Source organism: Polyodon spathula, chromosome 16, assembly GCF_017654505.1.
Source record: "Polyodon spathula isolate WHYD16114869_AA chromosome 16, ASM1765450v1, whole genome shotgun sequence".
Classification (NCBI taxonomy): Eukaryota; Metazoa; Chordata; class Actinopteri; order Acipenseriformes; family Polyodontidae; genus Polyodon; species Polyodon spathula.
Window position 1 is genome coordinate 3,636,011 of NC_054549.1, and position 20,895 is coordinate 3,656,905.

At 39.6% G+C, this 20,895-nt stretch overlaps 1 protein-coding gene across 1 annotated transcript in view; it reads right to left on the reverse strand.

Annotated features, from left to right (window-relative positions):
- The window catches only part of LOC121328711 (rap1 GTPase-activating protein 1-like), a 124,884-nt gene extending 118,368 nt beyond the window's left edge, over positions 1-6,516 (reverse strand). Inside the window, exon 1 of the mRNA XM_041273706.1 lies at positions 6,481-6,516. The gene's annotated coding sequence lies outside the window, so the exon portion shown is untranslated. The remainder of the gene's footprint in view (positions 1-6,480) is intronic.
- Positions 6,517-20,895: the final 14,379 nt, after the last annotated feature.

The following is a 20,895-nucleotide window of genomic DNA, read 5'->3' on the forward strand; positions in this document are numbered from 1 at the left end:
GCAGAAACAAAAATACAGTAGGTCTTTGCTAAAGCACTTATTGTATGCTTCAGCAGTCTTGCGCCTATAATAATGAAATGTCAAGGCATGAATTACACAGAACCAGTGGTGCATACGAAATGTGCTAGTGTTTAACTACTAAGAGGTTGTCAAGAATTCAGATTTATGTTTTCTGTTTCGCATTGTGCATTGAAGATTTAGCGAGACCTGCTATTGGATTATGACATAAGGGTGTGACACAGATTCTCAGTTTGAGATGAGCTGCTGTGAGCTTTGGCTTGGGGATCTGTTCTCTTTCATCCTACAAATGTTTGCTGACCAGCACAAGCGGACCAAGGCAGATTGCTTTACCACTTTTGTCAATGGCTTACTCACTATGGCGGATCGGTTCTATCTTCTGTATGGCATCCTTGTTCTTTTAAGGTTCAGAACCTCAGAAGCCACTATGGAGTTTTTCCTCATGGTGTCTAATTTCGTTATTCCATCTCGAGATCACTGGTGACGTGAGAGAGCTGTGTTAACAAGCAGACCTGAGCTGCTCGTTCAGCCCTTTGTTAGTTCAAGATTAGATTTAGAATTGATTTTAAGATTTTGCTCTCTCTATGAGACTGGAATCGTGTCTGAAGAGCCAAGAACCACACTTGCTGGTGAAGCTACCCCAAGAAAAAAAATAATAAAAAAAGAAACAGCAGTAACCATGTGATCCAGTTTCCAACTCTAGCTAGTCATCAGTAGTTGGTGATATTTCTGTCACCCACCCACCCACCTACAACCCATGCCTTAAAATAAAACTTTATAAAAACACTGTTATTTTGAAATGGGAAATGTCATGTTCAATAACAAAGGACTGGCAATGCGACAGCTACTTGTTATTGCATCCAGTTTCTTTGTACTGTGTAGGAGGTAGAGTTCTACGTTGCAGCTGGTTTCCAGCACTGACACAGAATTATCGGTTAGAAAGCCCTGCTGTATTAAAGGGGCTGCCTGTCTCCTTAATATCAATCTGTCTCCTTGAAAGTGAAAGGGTTTGATGCCAAAGTAGCAGATTCCTGCACAGCACCAAATTGGCCTAATCTCCGCATGGCGCAGAGCTCAACCAGGGCTAATGTTGCTTGTTGTCTGCTTTCAACTCCAATTCAATTTGCTCCAGTATAAATCCTAACCTATTTATACCATATAAGATACAATGAGTTATCTTGGTAAAGTTGATAGTTGGTAAAGTGATTTGGAAGTCATGCTTTTAGGATATACAGCCCAAGCATTATCAAAAGGGATGCCATCGTCCTTTTAAAGGCATGTTGAGTAAAAAGTCAGATAAAGGAGAGCTCATCTCCAGCTCACACCCTCCCTCCTCCCTTGCCTTCACTGAGCGAGGAGTTAACAGTATTAATCAGGTCATTCAGAGGTTGAGAACACAGGCTTGAGGAACATTCCTCCCCCCGGGGCCGACTTTCAAAACGACAACAAAAATAAACACAATCGATTGGTTCTGACTGCTGCAGTTCAAGCGGCTGTCTACAGGCACAGTGAACGTACGGTGCAGTATCTCACATCATTTAAAAAAGAGCTTTTGAAATGTTTAAGAAGGCTGACACCTGCACCTGGCTTTAGAGGACATATACAAGGGCTTGACGATGTAGTTTATAAACTGCTACACGTTTAAGAGAAGCATGCCTATTTGGGTCACACACTTGATTGCATTAGGGAAGGAAGCTTGTTTCACTATAACTAAAAACGCTGCTAGGGAATTTAACCCAATTGGACTGTGAAACTAGGATACGAGGGAGGTTTTTAAAAGAATAATGCATGACAGGGTGTGTGCTGTGCTGAGATAACATCAAGCCTTGGGTGGTTGGGTGTGTCTAACACCCGAGAAGTGATGTCATCCCAGCACTACACACAACCTGGAATGCTTTATTCCTATTATACAATGACTGTAAAAATAGCAAATAGCTAATGTCATGTTTAAAACTGATTTTAATCAGACAAATGTGGAAATAACATTCTTTCTCATAAAATGGTTCATGTTTTCCATTTACAACTGTAGTAAAGTATGGACTATGATGTTCTAATAGATACACTAAAGTGATATTTCAGTTTAAAATGAGTTAATAACAATAGGACTTCTCAGGGTTTTTTTTTTTTTTAATGTATGTCATGAACACATTGCTAGCAGGGTTGAACTCTGTTGCATCTGACAGCATATGAATGCTGCGTCTCAGGGGCGGTTCATTTAAGTGTCTGTTTAAGCCCGCTCTGAGCCCCACGTAACTGCTTATGCCATTCTCTCTAGTGCTATTTCTGACAAAGGCATAACATTTTAGAAGAACTGTTTTACTGTATTTCGTTTCGTGATAGTTCTCAAGTCTACATTTGTGATACTCTCACTTACCCAGTCATAAAAAAACTGCCCAGTTGGTTTGTTGTTTTATGGATGCTTCATTTCTGTCAGATTCTATCTTGCCTAGTCCCTCAGAGTTGATCTCCATGTGTCTTTTTCATGTTTTTTTTTCTCTCATTCAGAGGTGCTGTCTAGTCTCCTGGCTGGTTTGAAGGCTCTTTGCCAAAGGAGGTTTCCACAGCTGTCATGTTGTTAAGGTAAAATTCACTTCAGGAATTGTGCAGTTTATTCTATGTTATTGACAGTTGTGGCGGATTGATATGCCTGTCTAGGTTTTCAGTGAGGAGGTTGCCGGTACTAAATAGCATAACATCACAGGTCGAGTGCAAGGCTGACCAATCAGAGCTCAGGAATTTTTCTTGCCATAATATACAGTAAAGCCAGGAAAGACCACTCACGGGAGTCAGCAAAGTGGCTGCTTGCAAGAGATGTTGTCCCTCTTCAGAGGTTAGCTGTGAAATGGCCACTTTCACGATGTACAGAGAGGCTACTGTTGTTACTGATGTTTGCTTCTGAGATGACAGGAGCATTTTTATCACTTCTTCTTCTTCTTCTTCTTCTTCTTCTTCTTCTTCTTCTTCTTCTTCTTCTTCTTCTTCTGTGTCGTTGAACAGCTCTACAAGTCAGCTGTAGCCCTTTTGAATGGCAAATGCTTTCATGTCTCGAATCATATTCTTGGCTTCAGGCACTGAAATATTTGTTCAGAGGCAGTAATTCAGAAACTGTAATGAGCAAATGAAAAAATCTTTATCTGAAAACTTCAAAGAAACTTCAAAGAGACTGTTAGTTGGAGAGCGTTTTCTCCTCCACGTTTGTTTTTATGGATGGGAGTAAGAAAAATCGCTGGTCGCAGGTGACAGATGGTAACTCTTCACAGTTAGATTATAGAGGAACAGCGTTTCCTGACCTCTGCCAGTAGTCACTCTTAGTTAGACACCACTGAGTTTTATGAATACAGAATTTAATACTGACAGTGCAGCAAAATCAGTGTGAAAAAATACATGAATGTTCACAGAGTGCTGTGGTGACTTTTACCTTGAGTTTTGAACATTCATGGACTGTCCTCTGTTTTATAATATGCAACAAAATATAGCTCACAGGATTTCTCCTACAAGTTGTGTGTTGCAGCCTTAAAAATCTGTTTTTTTTCATGTCCTCTAATGAAATGTCTGACATCTTTTTCACTTTGCAGTGAACCAGATGGTAACATTCCCATTCACAAGTTTGCAAATCAACTGAAGCCTGCATGTTTTAAGCATTGTAGGGACATTCCAAAGGGAAGCAATCAGAGATTAATTCATTCTACAGCATCACTTCTAAAGGGGTCAAGTCAATCACATTTATTTTACCCTGGTCTTCCTCCATGTATTTGACCTCTGTTTCAGAGGCTCTGCAGCTTGTCTCATGGGATATCACTGGCCATTGAAAAGCCTTTGATCCCCACAGTCACAGCAAAAGCATAAAAAAGGGTAACACTTTACATTACATTGTGTCCCTAATTACACATAATTACACATAATTACAATATTATAACCCTGCAATTGGGTACTTACATATATAAAAAAGAATTACATGTTACATTGTAATTATGTGTAAGTACACATATATTTACTATGTAACTACTGTGTGAATACACATTAATTAGAGTCCCAATGTAAAGTGTTACTAAATCAGTTCTTGCTGCTGATGGAATCCATCCAGGATGGCAACATCTCTGTGAGTAAGTACTGAATGGAAATGCATGGAAATGCATGCAAATACAAAACTGAACAGCAGTTCTGCAGTGGTTGGTTTTCCCCACATAACTTAACATTAGTAAGCAAATAAAAAGGTTGCTTCTGACCCAAGAGGGTTCTGGTATTCATATGTTATTCTCTAATTAAATACATAGGGGTGATTTATTTCTCTGTAAACACACTAATACTCAAGGACTATGCTATTTCAAACTATTTATTTTCATTGCCCTGATGTTTTATTCAATAGAAACAAAATTCCTCCCACTGGTCAATATCAATTTATAAAAATAAGCTTTTGAAATGTAGAAAAAAATGTACTGTCTTTATAGCTGCAGTGTCCTACAAGCAAGTCCAATTTTACAATGGTGTCTGTTTGCTACACAGGTTTCTGTTCAACTGATTTTCCAAAACAGTAAAACATTTAGGACTGTCAAAGGACATACAAATGTGTCTTTAAAAGACGGGAGACCTTACGCACAGAATTGTACGATACCATAGGTTTCTTATTATTTAAAAACGTTTAGGGCCCACAGGGAGGTCGAAAGCCAAAATGGATGCAAGTTTCCAAACAACTGGACACAGGTGCTTAACACAGGTGTATATAAACTGAGGGTGAGTGAGGGATGTAGAGTGTGGAGTGAGGAGTGTGGAGTGTGGAGTGTGGAGTGTGGAGTGTGGAGTGAGGGGTGTGGAGTGAGGGTTGAGGGGTGTGGAGTGAGGGGTGTGAGTGAGGGGTGTGGAATAAGGAGTGTGGAGTGAGGGTTGAGGGGTGTGGAGTGAGGGGTGTAGAGTGAGGAGTGTGGAGTAGAGACTATCACAGACAAGATAATGCACCCATCCACTGTGCCAGAAGCTTGTACAAATAATTTTAGGAGCATGACAAAGACTTCAGGGATCTTTTCTGGTCTTCATCATTATCCCCCTATTAAATACAGGTCCAGGCAGTGTGTATTGTCATTTATAACAAGACCATGACAGAACGTTACATAATCAGAAGAAATTCAAATTCTGTGCCTGTGAGTATTCCGGACTCAGTGCTTGTGCGCATTCCAGACTCAGCGCTTGTGAGCATTCCGGAAGCATTGTTTCACATTAGAGTAGTCTTGGGTTCCATCATATACCATGTGCAGCTTCTTGTCCAGTACCTTCTGTATTCCAACCTAGCACTGTCATATTGAAGAACAGTATAACACCAGTGTACTGTGCATATAATATACAACCTGTATACCTGTACACTGTGACTTCAAATCATAATGAAGAGGGAGCAATACCAGAACATACTGTAAAGAAATCCCTTCAAAATCAAATATTATCAGGCATCTTTTATTATTACAACAATGACAACGATTTTTGGATGAGATGCCATAGTAAAACAAGTTATGCAGGCTTTCAGAGTGATAGCTTGTGCTTTCTCGACAGTCAGACGGCCTGCCAGAGCCTGATCTATGCAAATACAATTACCTTTCATAAAAAGGAATTATTGATAATTTCAGGGAAACCGAGGTGCTCAATCAAATCCGGTTTCGTAGGGACGAGAGGAAGCAAAAGGTAATGGATTGATGATTATAATATAGCGGCAGGCTGGAGGAGACACCTGGGACAAGTATCAATTACAACAAGCTATCACAGCTAGACAGTGTTCTTTCTTCACATCGTCGCTACACTGAAATGAGGCTTGATTAATTTAAGAGCCGACCCTTGCAGACTTGTCATTTCGTTTTTTCAGACAGTGTCAATCCTTCCTGCTCCTTTCTGTCAGATATATTGAATAAAAGATAGTTAAGGAGGACATACAGAAAGGGGCTATTAGCCAACCTGCAATGGCAACCCAATGGAACTATGTGTTGTTGTTGTTGGTTGGCTTAGTTGACTACACTTTCCTTTTGTGGGTGAAAATCAGCCCGACTCAATGTTATATTCTGTTCGCACAGTATTTCAAATTGGCTGAATCAGTTCGACAGAAGGTGTGAGGTTCCTTGCCAAAATAACGTTAGGTAGACTATTATTCCTCTCTCCGTCATGTTCAATCACACAAGCCGCAGGTAAAGCAACCCACTGTTTCGTACAGAACATTTACAGTGCCAGCTCTGATTTTTACTTTTTATGTGGTTCTTGTACTAGTTGTCGAATACTAATAAACTAACTACCAACAACATTACTTTACTAACTGCGAGTTCAACTCTATTGCCTGTAATGAAGGACCTTTCCAGCCCTTTGAGTTTGATGTCAGTTTTCAAAGCCTTACCCTAAATGGTGTAGTGCTAGAACATTGATCAGGGGTCTTAATAAATGCTTATTACAAAGGTCCTCAACTCTGTGTTCTACAAACAGTGCACTTCTTACCTTTGTAGTTGCTGTCTTTGTTCTTCGAAAGGTCCTCTTCAGTTCTATAATAAAAACAACTTATTTAGTCTTTTTTTTCTTTATAAACCATTTTCACAGAATAACTGAAATAAAGCAACTCTCATCTGTTAAAGAATCTGAGAATGTATTTTTCAGTGGGCTGTATAAACCGCCTAATCATATTTCTTACATTTGTATTATATTCACCTGCAAGGAACTCCAATTTAAAGGTGCTGTTTGTTAAACGTAATCAAATTGCAATTGCAACCTTGTGAATTTTTTTTCTCAGATTGCATTAATAACTCAATGTTATGTGGTTGGAAAATAACTGACTGTAAAGTTGGTCGTCCCAGCAAAACCTGGAATTGCTAAAACAGCTTTGCGTTGGGTGTCTTCTAGACTCGGGTTAAGTTTTATAATAATACAGCTTCATCATCTATGCAAAATCAATGCAGCAGCTCCTTGCTCCCAGCCAGTCAATTACTTCTCACACATGCAGTTCTATTTTAACAAAGGTACACATTAAATGCTCATGCATGGCGGTCTGTCGACAGCAGTGAAAATAAACATCTTCCACTTACCCTGACAGCACTGCAGTTACACCAATGTACCCCAGGCCTGGGGAAGTTGCCACCAGTGGCCACGTGTATCTAATTTAACAACAACACACAAGGGCCACCCACAAGCATCAGCTGCTTCATCTACCTCCGTACAGAGAAATACAGACACAGAGAGCAGCCCTAATCGTGCAAGTTAATGTGCTGTGAGTAGGGGGAGTCTTATTGTATTAGCAATGTTATCTCGTGCTGTTTGTAAGAAAAGTGCAGGGCTGTTATTAATAATTTGTATTCTTTTTTTTTCTTCTTTCCCATTGAATCCTGCCTCAACTAGATATTCCAGCAAGCGTCCAGTTTACAGGAGAAGGTCTTACAGAACGGATCTAAACTATGGAATAATGTGGCTAACAGACAGCAAATCATTACATTTCATTCAAAACTAATTATGACATTGAGGCGCTGCAACTTTAAATGAGCCACAATGATGAACATTCAATTTTTTACATTTCCTTTGACATCAGAGCTGTATAATTTCTCAGCTGGAAGTGGAATAACATTGTGCTGCAAGTTGAAATTGATTTTTGGAATGTAATGATTGGGGTTCTCAATCTTACACAGCCTCGGGGACTGATGGAAAAACACTGTTTTGAATCAAGGGGAAAATACAGAGGAATAGAAGACCATCAGTATAAAACTATGAAGAAAACAAAAATGGTGTTTTAATGGAAGTGTAAGATGGTATCTCAGCTAGAATAGTTTACAATGAATATTTCATGTTTATGGGGTCTCTTAGGAGTGAGTATTTCAAAGTAAAGATTTGCCTGGCTGCTCATTTCTGGTATCAATCTCATTAACTGCTATTACACATTAAAAAAAAATTATTTTTAACTTGTCATATGTTATAGGCACAGGATAAGATCTATACACAAGAGAAGATGTTCTGGAAATCCATAACATATATAATCATGTGTAATATATAATTAGGGCTTCTGATTTTCAGTTTTAACAGATAAAACACCCCCAATACAAAAATAATGAAATCGGGGTATAGCCAATAAACACCAGAAAAAATGGTTAATTAACTCACATTGACTTCACCCCCTCTCCCATTAAAAAACCAAAAACTATCACAAAAAAACAAAAACAAACTATTATATTTTCTCGAGTAAAAGTCGACCTCGTGTAAAAGTCGACCCCCTCCCCATTGTGAGGGCGAGATTTGGATACAAAAAGTTTCTCCTAAAAAAATTGTCGATTTCAAGTTACCTATAAAATTGTATAGTTAACTTGAAATCTCCAACTGTTTAAAAGCTGAAAACTATTTAAAAAAAAAAGTCTAATTAAGCTCATGAATATTTAAATTAAGGGTTCAGTTAAGTAATTGAGAGTTCGGCTGGAATGAAAACCAGCAGACACATCGGTCCCCCAGGACCAGGATTGCGATTGGCAATGTGGAACTGCAATACCGCTTGTAAAGGTCACTGTGAGGGGAGGTTATAAATGTGCATTGTACATAGAAAGCAAAGGAACAGCATATAGCACTAGAGCACTAGAATATATTAATTAGAGACAGTGTTAGAGCTGTCTCCCATAATAATAAGACCTTTGGAGTGGGCCCCCTTTTAATTCCAAGTAAAATGTACAAAGACAATGGCTTGCAATAGGATTTGGCCCACTTTAAAACTGGAATTGCACACAGCAAAATGGCATGCTTCAGAGAAGATGGAAATGCTGCATCAGGAACTGCCTTGGACTGGGTTAGGTGGTGAGGTAATGCATATTAGCACACATACCTACAAAGTGTTGTTCCATTTGGGCTTGGGCAAAAAAAAGGGCCCTGATTGCAAGCCTACAAATGTGAAAAGATGGTGACCTACATAAAAGATAGATGCTTGATTATAGTATCTCCCTGTGGCCCCAAATGGTTTTGTAGTTACAGATGACTACTTAACTGTGTGGCTATACTGTACATGTACACAGATGTTTTATCTGAAACAGTGGTAAACTCAGTTAGCAATAGAATGAGAATTAGAAGTATGGCAAGCTCCAGCACGTGACGTTAGAACAAGGAAAAATAGCGCCCTCTAAAGGAGTTTTAGCCAAAGATTTAAAATACATCCTGTCACGTTCCCACGGGAACCTATGATCAGCAACTACACTTCTTATATCACTGAGCGTGTAGCCCCGCGCTCAGAGTGTCAACGTCATTCGAAATGTTTCAAACACAACAGGTTCTATACAAACAGATTAAGTATGTTAATATCAGCTTTTCGTCTTTTTTTTATTTAGGCTTAAATGACTGACACAGCAAAGAGTGTGTGAGAAATACACTCTCAGTTTGATTGGCGGTATTATAATAATTTTAACATCTCTGAGACGGCTCAGTAGACATGATTGACAGTCCCTTTGCTGAGTTTAAAAAAAGTCACCAGGATGAGATGAGTAAAACCAAGAATAATACACAAAGTGAATCTGAACAATGAGAAGAATATAACAGTTAAGATAACTATGATATTTCATACCCATATTTTTGCTATTTAAATCAATTACAGTATTTTTTGAGCTATTTTTTAAAATCAGCTTTATGCTGTTACTTGCTTTGTAACAGTACAATAACTGCATGCTGTATTCTGTGAGCTTGGAATGCTATTTAATTCTACACACTGAAACGTCTGGCGGCAGGGATACCCCATGGCTCCTGTTGTAACTGAAGGAGGACAGCATGTCACTCTTACCACTGTAATTAGCTGAAACCCCCAGGTTACAATGTGAGGGGAAATGAGTTCATTCAAAGCAGAAGGCTGACACAGAAGGGCAGAAACTGTGGCTGGCACCACACAGACTCATAGCGGAGAAGAAGGTCTCTACACACAGTCAGGATCTGCAATGTGACACAATGTACTGCTGAACTGGGAGGCTATGTGAAGTAAAAAATAAGAGCTAGGACAAAATATTCAAAGAGCAAGTAGCTCAAAATTACATTTTCTTTTTCTGATGTTTGCAACCGTTTTGAATGGTTCTTATTGAAATGACTCAAAAAAATTTTTTGATAAGGGTTAAGATCAGGAGTGGCCAATCCCGGTCCTGGAGGGCCATTCCACTCCTAGTTTAACAGGCAAAATGTGATAATTAACCAGTCAAGGTCTGGAGGGAAGCTTTTTAAAAAATATATAGACCACTTTGAAGATTACTTTTTCTTGTGTAGTACATACTGTGACATTATTTGAAAGGCAGCTGTGTAATTACATTAGGAGGAAAGCTTTTAGTTACATTAAAAGTCCACTGTAGGAGAAGCGAGTTGTTGGGTTTTATGACTCACTCAGTGACCTCATGCACAGTGCGACAGGACATGACCTACTTGCTGTGTGGAATTCTGGGTATATACAAGCTGGAGCAGAGTAATCCACTTGAACATGATTTTGTCAGCAGTTGTTAAAATTAAATTTTTTTCAAAACATGCCTTTTGAAAAATGTGCTAATTTCACAAGAAAAGCTCTCTTTCTATCGTTTTCCCTGAGCTCACCAGGTGCCTGGCCGGTAGGGTCTATTGTAGTGCAATGAGGAGGAACAATCCCTGCTGTCTTTGCTAACTCTAACCCACGGGAGAGCCAGAGCTAATGTGACACTCCCCCCAGAATCTCCAGTGAAGACCGGTGACTTCAGACAGCCAGAACGCAAATTAATAACAATAATAAGAAGCAGAAGAAAAAGGTATAGCAGATGGATTGCAGTCTTCCAGAGTAATAAAAAAACTATTCCACAGCTTAGTAACTTAGTAGCTTAGTCCCTAAGCTTCTTCTCTGACTGTAGCACAAATGCCATTGCTGGAGCAATAAATGCACTTGGCTAAGGCAACAAACTCAGATTAGCACAGCACAAGCTGTTCAGTACCTACAGTATGCAGGGAGATGCGTTTCTGATTGGGTTATAAATTGAATCACAGGTGCAGAGTGGTGATAATGCAGCAGCTCCTGAGAGCGCTTTCCACTGAACTGCAAGCTGCAAAGCCAACAAAACTGGTGGCTCTGCTACAGCACAGCAGCAAGGATGCACAGGTTATTCAAGCATTTCCACCCTTTCATTCAATACTACTGATAAACTGCCTCTCAAACGGTTACAATAATAAACACAAGGCAAGATGTGAAAAATAAATGTACGACCTGGCATCAATGGATCAGGATTGCTAACAATCTCCTTTCAAAGATACTTAAAATTTGAAGAATCGGTGAAAGAATCAGGGGTAGATGTACTAAAATGTCGCGGCTGTCCCAGTAGTCATAACCCAGCTGCAAATGTGTCGGAAGTCTAGGGTGAAATGTACTAAACAAGCACAACGCTGTTAGCGACATTTTAGAGAATGCTTTGCAGCAGCAGTTTTTGTTTGCGGTTCAGCCTTAGATGAATATGTAATTATGGGCATTCCTGCATAAATTCATAAAAATGGGGTGGAGCAAATAAAAGTTCTCAAATATTAGAATGAGATGTACTAAAGCTACCGGCAATTGCAACACTTACAATTGCATCAATCTGTTAAGAACTTTTGAAAGTACAATTAGCAAACCTTTAAAGCAGTATGAAAAACACTATGGTCACTGTGATTGCAGGATGAGAAGAGAAAGGATATTTCGTACCCGCACTATCCTCTTCGATTTAAATGAAGACCAAATTAAGCCCAGGTACAGGCATGGCAGCCACATAATTCTTGAGCTGCTGCCTGATTTAAAAGAGGACCCAGAGAAGCCATGCTATCCCTGCAATGGTCAAACTACTTGCCACCCTGCATTATCTTGCCTCTGGGTCCTTTTGGCAGACTGTGGCATCTATCGTTGGCATTTCCCTGTCCACTTGTTACAAGCCTTGAAAATAAATTTCTATGACATTTCTGGTTTCGCCAATGTGTTGGGAGCAATAGACTGCACACATGTGCCGCTAACCCCTCCAGCTCATTCTGAACATCTGCATAGGAATAGGAAACACACCTACTCTATTAATATGCAGGTGGTTTGTGATTCAGTTACTAATCACAAATGTAGCAGCCAAGTATCCAAAACACTTGGCTTGGCTCGTAAAACACAGTGTCAGGTAAGAGTGGTGTACAGAAGCCATCCTTCGGGCCCCTCTGCTCAACCTCAACCTCAACCCCAACCTCAACCTCAACCCCAACCTCAACCCAACCTCAACCCCAACCCCAACCTCAACCCCAATACCAACCCCAACCCCAACCCCAACCCCAACCTCAACCTCAACCCCAACCCCATTATACCTTTAAAATCATTATGCATGTTTAAGTCAACATTTTTAGATAATGCTGGGAACAGCTTTTGATCAAAGCTGGCAATGTATTCCCATCTCTGGGTGGTGGAAAAAAAAAGATTTTCTCCTCCTATGATTTTCTCATTGAAATGGTCTATTTTCCAGAACCAGTGGCTCTCAATGGAATAGAGAATGAGGTTTTGATGAGACTCTCCTGTAGATTTCAAGGGAGGACAGCACATTTATAAAGAAACCGAATGTGATGACAAAGAGCTAACCGCACTGCATTAATCACATCAAGCTTACTGACGGAGTTAAAAATTGATTCTAGCACCAAGTACAGAGTCATAATCTGCTGATTTATGAGTCTGAATATATACACTAAACAGAAAAGGTGAGCAAGGACTTTATTTGACCCACAGATGGCTTCAGAAAATTAATTTTCAGGAATGTGTTAAGCCCTTCATAGAAGCTCTTGTCTGTATCATTGTACTTTGGGTAAGCAACCTGCAGCATGACTTGGGATGGCTCAGACTGCTTGAAAATGATGTCGCTGTTAAAAGAGAATTCTGAAATATTTACATGTAATTTGATTTGTGATTTTGGATCTGTTTAAAAAGACCACTGGTCATTCGTGTTGCTCTTTTATCCCAAAAGTCCGGACAGCACTGTCATTTTAAATATGTGTTAATTTCTAACTAGCACAAGAACTGGTATTGCAGTTTCTTATACAAATTCTCGTCTGAGACGAATGGTTTTAAAATAGCCATGGAGACCCTGGTGCACTCTGCAGCAAGCAGGTGAGAGAAAGGCAGTGATTACTGAAGAATGCACACAGGAGCTGTTGGTAGCTAGGGCCCCATTCAAACAGTATACATTTTAAGCACTATTAAATCTGCACAAACAAGGTTAGAAACATGCCTTGGTTAGACTCATGTTACCTATCCAACTGAGGCGAGAAGCTATTAGCTGTATTAATAGTTGTTTTGGCTTGTTCTCTGGTGTGCACGCCCAGCTCCAAACAATCACACTACAGGAGACAATTTCTGCTGAATCTCTCAGGTAAAGCTGTGCAAGCAGACAGTAACTGGAGTGTGAATATTAGAGCCACTGTTACTATGCAGGGGCAGGCTCAGCAGCCACTAGACCATGATGAGAAATCTGATACCCCCTCAACCATCCTGCAATCGAGACATCAGATACCCCATTGTACAGATTCCGTAGTTATTGGACTACCGTGATGTACAGCTGTGTGTATTAGTGGTATTTATTAAAATGCAAGGTAATGACAGCCCTGGAGAGCTGAGAATGGAGTTTGTGGACTAGCGCTCATTATTGTTAAGGTGCAGGGTAATGACAGTGCTGGAGAGCTGAGAATGTAGTTTGTAGACTAGCGCTCATTACTGTTAAGGTGCAGGGTAATGACAGCCCTGGAGAGCTGAGAATGGAGTTTGTAGACTAGCGCTCATTACTGTTAAGGTGCAGGGTAATGACAGCCCTGGAGAGCTGAGAATGGAGTTTGTAGACTAGCGCTCATTACTGTTAAGGTGCAGGGTAATGACAGTGCTGGAGAGCTGAGAATGGAGTTTGTAGACTAGCGCTCATTACTGTTAAGGTGCAGGGTAATGACAGTGCTGGAGAGCTGAGAATGGAGTTTGTAGACTAGCGCTCATTACTGTTAAGGTGCAGGGTAATGACAGCCATAATGATATTTTTCTTACCTACTAGAATCTGTCCTGTTTTTTTGTATTCGGTATCTTATGGTTCTTATTTCAAAGGCAGTGCTGTATAATTGAAAATGTCAGGGTGACAGGTTTGCCATTAGGAATAATTATTTTGCTCTGATGGGAGGATCCTACCAAAATGTCTACAAGTTTGACAAAAGTACTAAACTTAAATCTTTAGTCATAGTGTTTTCAGCTTTCTGATGCATATCGTTTTGAACACGGGCCCCGTCTCTCTGATTGGAATTATTGGATAATGCGTTGGCTGTACTTGTGATGTAGATTGTTCATAATGCTTTTACAAGTATTTGACGCTGGGATAATTAGCTATTCAGAGAGGATATCAAAAGATGCAAAACAAAGCAAGGGACCTGAAGTTATGAAGATATGCTGGTTGGCTTTCTCCTTCAGTGAAGACTTTAAACGTGTCCTAAACTTGCATTCCAACTTTTTAAAGCATTGTTTGCACAATTAGTGCCCTTTCAACTTTAATGGAAATGCTATCTTAATGTTATTGTAGGGAAGATAATCCAAGCCTAGTGCTAATTGTGGTCTGTAGTAGATATGATGTCAGGTGGCACTGTGGCACCTCTGTGCTAAACAATGCAAGTTTCTTCATAACTAGAAAGTGGTGCTCTACAGTAAATCTCTGGACAGACGGATGCCTGGAATATACCAGGGATATGCACCACCAGCGTGAGATAGAAAAGTCACAGAAAGGTTACCTTTGTTAAAATAACCGTTGAGCACTATACACATTACGGAGCTTTGATAACATGTGGTCTGCTCAAAACTGTTTCTTACAACTAAACATTTCTGGTATTTGTTTTTTATTGCCAGGAATTGACAGCAAATGGAATTGATTCCTTAATAATGACACCAGATGTCAAGTTTTTGATTTAGCTGAATTTGGCTTGTTAGGTAAAAAGTCACACTTTAAGGTGCTGTAGTTTTAACACACAGACATGCTTGACAGGGAGGAATTTATAATATTATATGTACACCACTGCTATGCAAATGGAATCCATAACATCCCTGTAATATAAAAAAGTGGCATGTCCCTGTTGCCTGTATGCTTCAGTCATGGTTGAGAAGACTGACGTTCGGGTTGCAAGTGCTTCCCACACTGTACAAACTACAGACTTTGTATGAGCAACTGTCTCAAAATGGATCTAACTATGAGATTCCTCCCCTAAGTTCTCAGAGGAAATCAGAGGTGTTAATCATTGACTAAATGGTCATGTATCCCTCCAAGAATATTTTTAACACTAACTGAATCAATGCTATCCTGGTAATCCAAATGGACCCAAAATATAAACAACGCTATCATAATGAAATTCATGAGCATAACAGCTGCACAAACCAGACTTTGGTTTTAGAATTCAAGCTTGTAAAACATTTACATTATTAAATCTTGATGAAATACAAGTATGAAACATATAAAACAAAGACTAGACCATCCATGTTCAGTTTAGTACAAACTATGATCAGTGCTCTGAACAGGGTCCAGGCCCAGCTAGTTTGGACAAGCAAGAGTCTACAGCTCTAAATGTGTTGCATTGTAAAAGTTGTGGTACCTTTATACCACAACTTGCAGACTGAACGTTAAAATTGTGAAACATAAGCCATATGGCATTAGTAATTAGGAGTGATTGATGATGTTTAAAGCAAGGTTACAAACACAGTATTTAATTATGGTAGAACAGCATGTGTCACCTGTTCATCCTTTGAGTTGCCAGAAAATAGGAAGGGTTTTTAAACTGTGGTCTACAGGAACACATTCATTGATAAAAAATGCTTGAAATGAATTTAGAGGAATAAATGAATATCATGTTTATATTGAGGTTGAATAACATATTTACATCATGCAAAGAAAACTAAATGCAGAAGTGACTTCCGATATCTATAAGGACACGTTTAGTATTCGATTTCATTGCTGTCCAATACTGATTGTTTTTGCTTCAGACATACCTTTTTTGTGAGTCAGAAAGCCAAAAAGGTAGACCCCTGTTACAACAAAGGATATGACAGTAATGCCACTCCTGTTCCACCATCTATACCTCCTGTCCTGCACAGCAATATAAACCAATGTTATTTTCCACCTTCACAGTCTGCCAATGCACCAATGCACAAATACATACAGCCTCCCTCACTTTACTTCCACCATGAACCAATTAGAATGCAAAAAACAACAAGCAATAAGATGCTACGGTGAGCGTTGCAGTGAAATTATGCACTGCAGCCACCTAGAACAAGCGTCCAATTGAGATTCCAGAAGAAAAAAAAACTATTGAACGATGAGGCTAGAGGCGGAAGAGTCAAGGAAACAAATGTTAGGTCTTATGCCTATGTCAGTGTTTTGATGCTGATGGGAAGCATTAGCAGAAGCACTGGTCTTCTTGAATTTGCGCTCAGCATTAACTCTAACTCTGCAGTGACACTGATAAAATCAACCAGGCATGGAAATAAGACTCCCATTACATAGCAGTTAGATCCATTCCTGGTTTCACTATAATGCCTACACACTGCGGCTCATCAAGCTTGTAGTAAAACCTGGAATGGGTGAAACTGCTATGCAATAGGAGTCTTATTTCCATCTTTGTCAACCTGTAGCCAAATGGAATAAGAGAGCTGGACTTTTCACAATCCAGCGAATCCTCCTGGACTGCATCAACCACTTATTTTTTGGGGTAATCACAGGATACCCACCGATACTGGATATCAAATGTTGAGTTAAAAACAGCTGCACTGCAGAACCTGAATTTGATTAAATCTGACAATAAGGGGTATTTCTAGTTCACTGAGTGCTACTTTATTGTAATATTAGGTGGCATGCCATCATAGTTTTCTTCCAGGCACTTATCAGTCAAAAGGATGCCCTGTTTTTGTCTGTCAACTTTGTAAGAACAAGCAGGCTGAGGTCCTTGTCACTGTGCACAGAGTAATTGACAAGCACTGTAAACTCTCCTCCGAGTTCTTTGAGAAAACGCCTTGCCCAGTAACACTTCACTGTAAGAAGTCAATGACAAGCAAGCCGCAGTATTTTAAACAAACAGCGTCCCAGCACTTTATGGGGGAAGCATTTATTGATGCTTGTTTGGTCCCTGCAGACTTGCATACTAGTCTAGGAAAGCTCACTCCAAACAAAACAGCAGCCTTTGGGTAAAGTTTCTTTCAGTAAAGTTACTTGCTGAAACAGATGAGAAACACCTTCAACCACGTGCAGCGGTTTCCATAGCAGCCATTCATGGCAATTGGATCATTAGTAGGGCTGTATTTTTTATCACAGATTTCAGTGAAATGTACCCATTGCCATGTAATATGTAGTTCCCTGTGAAATTTCCCATTTCTGAAGGAATAGTGTAATACATATTTGTTTTTATCAAAAACAAAGACAGCAAACGTTTACCTTATTGACACAATGCCTGTTACACTGCATTTAGGAACCTGGCAGCCAGTTTAGTTTGCTTCTGGTAAATGACTGAACTCATTGCATAGAGCTGAATGACTTCTTAAATGTCTTCAATGAAAAAGACACCAGCTGCATCAAAGATGGGAAATACTTCTGCTAAAATCGCTCTGTCCAGTAAAAGAAGGTGACATTTCACATGTCTGTTATTTTTTACAGCCCTAATTAGTGTTGCTTCAGGAGGGAGCATGATCTGGATACACAATGAGGCTAGTAGGGTCAGGCCATGAAACACTAAAAATAACATATTCATGCAACCTTAATACACACTTTAAAAGGGCATGAGATTAACAATGATAGAACGTTTGACCCCCCTAATCACTTTACTTAATTGTAGATCAGGTTTTGTTTCACTGTCAGGACACATTTTCTGGCTTGCTCATCCTTACAGATCACCTCTTTCCCCCCTCTTTCAAAACTAAGCTAAGAATGTTGACAAGAAAATTAACCCTGGAGACGAGGCCTAGCCTGGCTAGTCTCCACCTGATTTCCTCCCCAGCCCGTGGGAGTGCAAAGGCCAAAGCAGCGCTTCCGGATAAGCCCCTAGCTAATATCTGGGGCAAGTGAGAAGGAACAGCACTCAAACCAGCACAGCATGCTCCCAAACCTACATGGCAGTGTTAGATAAATAAAGAGGAACGCGCATAAAGGTTAATCGACTGTGGAGTTTCTGAAAAGACACTAGTGAAGATCCTGCTGTTTAATTAACACACAGCGTTGTCCCTGAGATTCTTGAAAAAAACAATGCCAAGCCTGCATATCCTTGTCCTAGTTGTTACACTCAGAAAGGGAAATAATAAAGAACTGAGCTTGAAACCTTGTTATCAAGTTTCTAAACTGAGCAAACTGAGACGTGCTGTTCCTCATTGTACCGCATTGTTTAATATATATATATATATATATATATATATATATATATATATATATATATATATATATATATATATATATATATATATGATAATGATAATTTATTAAATTGACAGAAACAATCTACTGGGGTAGTGTAGAATGAACCCTAAAGAAGCTTACTTGGGATTTCTTCGAATAATTGTTATTATATAATAATATAATATCTCCAGATTTTAAAGCTAAGTAAGAATAATCTCCAGAATTTAAAGCTTCGATTCATGTTATCCTGTCCTTTCTTCTTGTGACAGGGACAGAATTGCCTGAAAGATTTCTTTCCTGAAACTGTGCCAGAAGTGCACTTGTCCTGCTACTGTGCCGACGGGTAAACGTTATGTAGACCCTACGGGTACAACTGTGCTTAGTAACCCTAACCCTAACCCTAACCCTAACCCTAACCCTAAGATTACAATGGATTTGTCTAGCTGGCTGAAAAGATTAGCAACGGACAAGCTACGTCTTATTGGAAGTCTTTGAGAGGTACAGTGAATATAGAATGCTGTGTGTGCGTGTGTGTGTGCGTGTGTGCGTGCGTGTGTGTGTGTGTGTGTTTCTTCAGAATGTATTTGGACGGGGGTGCTTTGTGTCAGTCACTAAGACCAGATAGAAACTGAAACATTTCATTTAGATGGGGCACTGATCTTTTCAACATGAGTTTAACCTTCTTAATAAAAAAATACTCTCTCTCTCTCTCTCTCTCTCTCTCTCTCTCTCTCTCTCTCTCTCTCTCTCTCTCTCTCTCTCTCTCTCTCTATCTATATATATATATATATATATATATATATATATGAATATATATTCAGGAGTACTAAACCTTACACCACCCAGAGCCTATAATGCAGCTCACAGAAAACAATTTCCAGCCAGCAATGCACAGCAAGAGATAACAGTTGATTAATTATTAGGCAACACTAATCCATGATGTTTTACTGTAACAGGAAGCAAGGACAAACCTGAACACTAAGGACTCCCATCCTTATTACATGCTTTTTACAAGGCAGCTAAATCTCTATCAATTTTAAAACAACCAGCATCCAATCTAAGGCTTTTTTCTTAGTTTGAATTTTCAAACAGTATTTCCATCTCACTCAGACCCCTTGCTTACTAAATATCTTTCCCTCAATAGATAATCACATGCAAATGACTTTACTGTCTCTGATACCACAAAATCGCATACATTTTGAACCACTGCAGAATGCCGCAGCAAGTACAATATATGGAAAAGAGTACATCTAACTCTAAATTAAACAGCTGAATTCAGAAGATGTCGTATCTGCTTAGCAATGCAATATTGCCCGTCACTCTATCGCTGGATCTGAAAAAAAGCAATGTAGATTCTGAAACGAGATCGGGTTTAGAAAAGAGAAAGAAACAAGAAGAAACTTGCTCTGTCACACCGAATATGAGAAATGTACTTGATGCTGTATCTCCCAACACTTGTTGTATAAGCACAAATACTGTATCCCACCCAGTTATGTGATGACATCACTTTGCATTAATCCAAACTGGATTGAACAAGCACAGTAAGTGCTTCCTACCTTCAGTTCTGTACATACTCAGTTAACATTTGTGCCTCCTCTTAATGTTATCTAGCCCAATGAGGGTTTTGTGAACTTCAATTTAGCCTCCCTTACTCATCTTTTTTCCCGGCTGAATAGATTTAAATATTGTAAACTGCCATCTTTGCTCATGCCATTATAAACCAATGCTTTAAAATGCATGTTCTTAACTCTTGCTAGCTTTAAAAAACATTACTTGTTCCCGTTGTATTGAGCATTAAAATAAATAAATTCTAACCATGGATAGAACGTGGTATGAAGCTGGTAGTCAATCTACAGTATGTGTAATATCATTGATTTTTCAGTGAGCACCTTCTTAGGTACTACATTCAGACTAGCTTCCAGTTGGGCAACTTGTTTGTATGAAACCTGTCGCAATGCTTCTGGGAGACCACTGTTTTTGAATACCCTCCTTGGCTACTGGGATCCTGCCTGTCAATTAGAACAACAGCTTTCCTCTTTGTATAGAGTCCACCCCCCTAGGAGTATAACTGGGAGCCACTGACTAGGAAAAACGAACGACAAAACAATGTTTAACATCCTTGAATAATCAATGGCAGATGACATCTCACGAATCAATGACAGGCCTCGCAGTAAACGGTGTATAAAAGTCAGGTGTTGAGTCTTTAACTATTAGAGATTAGGCTGGATGATTCATTGATTCGGCAAGAATCAAATTCTATTGTGGTGCTGAGTATGTCCTAGTAAAATCACTGCTGCTCGGAGTGAAGGGTGAGATGCAAGGGCTGTTTAAGTTCTGTTTGCCTCGACCTTGACTGGGGACCCACAGGAAACTCTTCATTGGCCTGCGTGCTCTTGCATGGGTAGCAGTATTGACTGGCAATAATTTACCTTATCCAGCTTCACCAACCCTTGCTGGTCAGTGTCCCAACAGGTCCATGCAGAGACTTGCTATTGGGCCAGGCCTCCATGGTGCAGTAAGT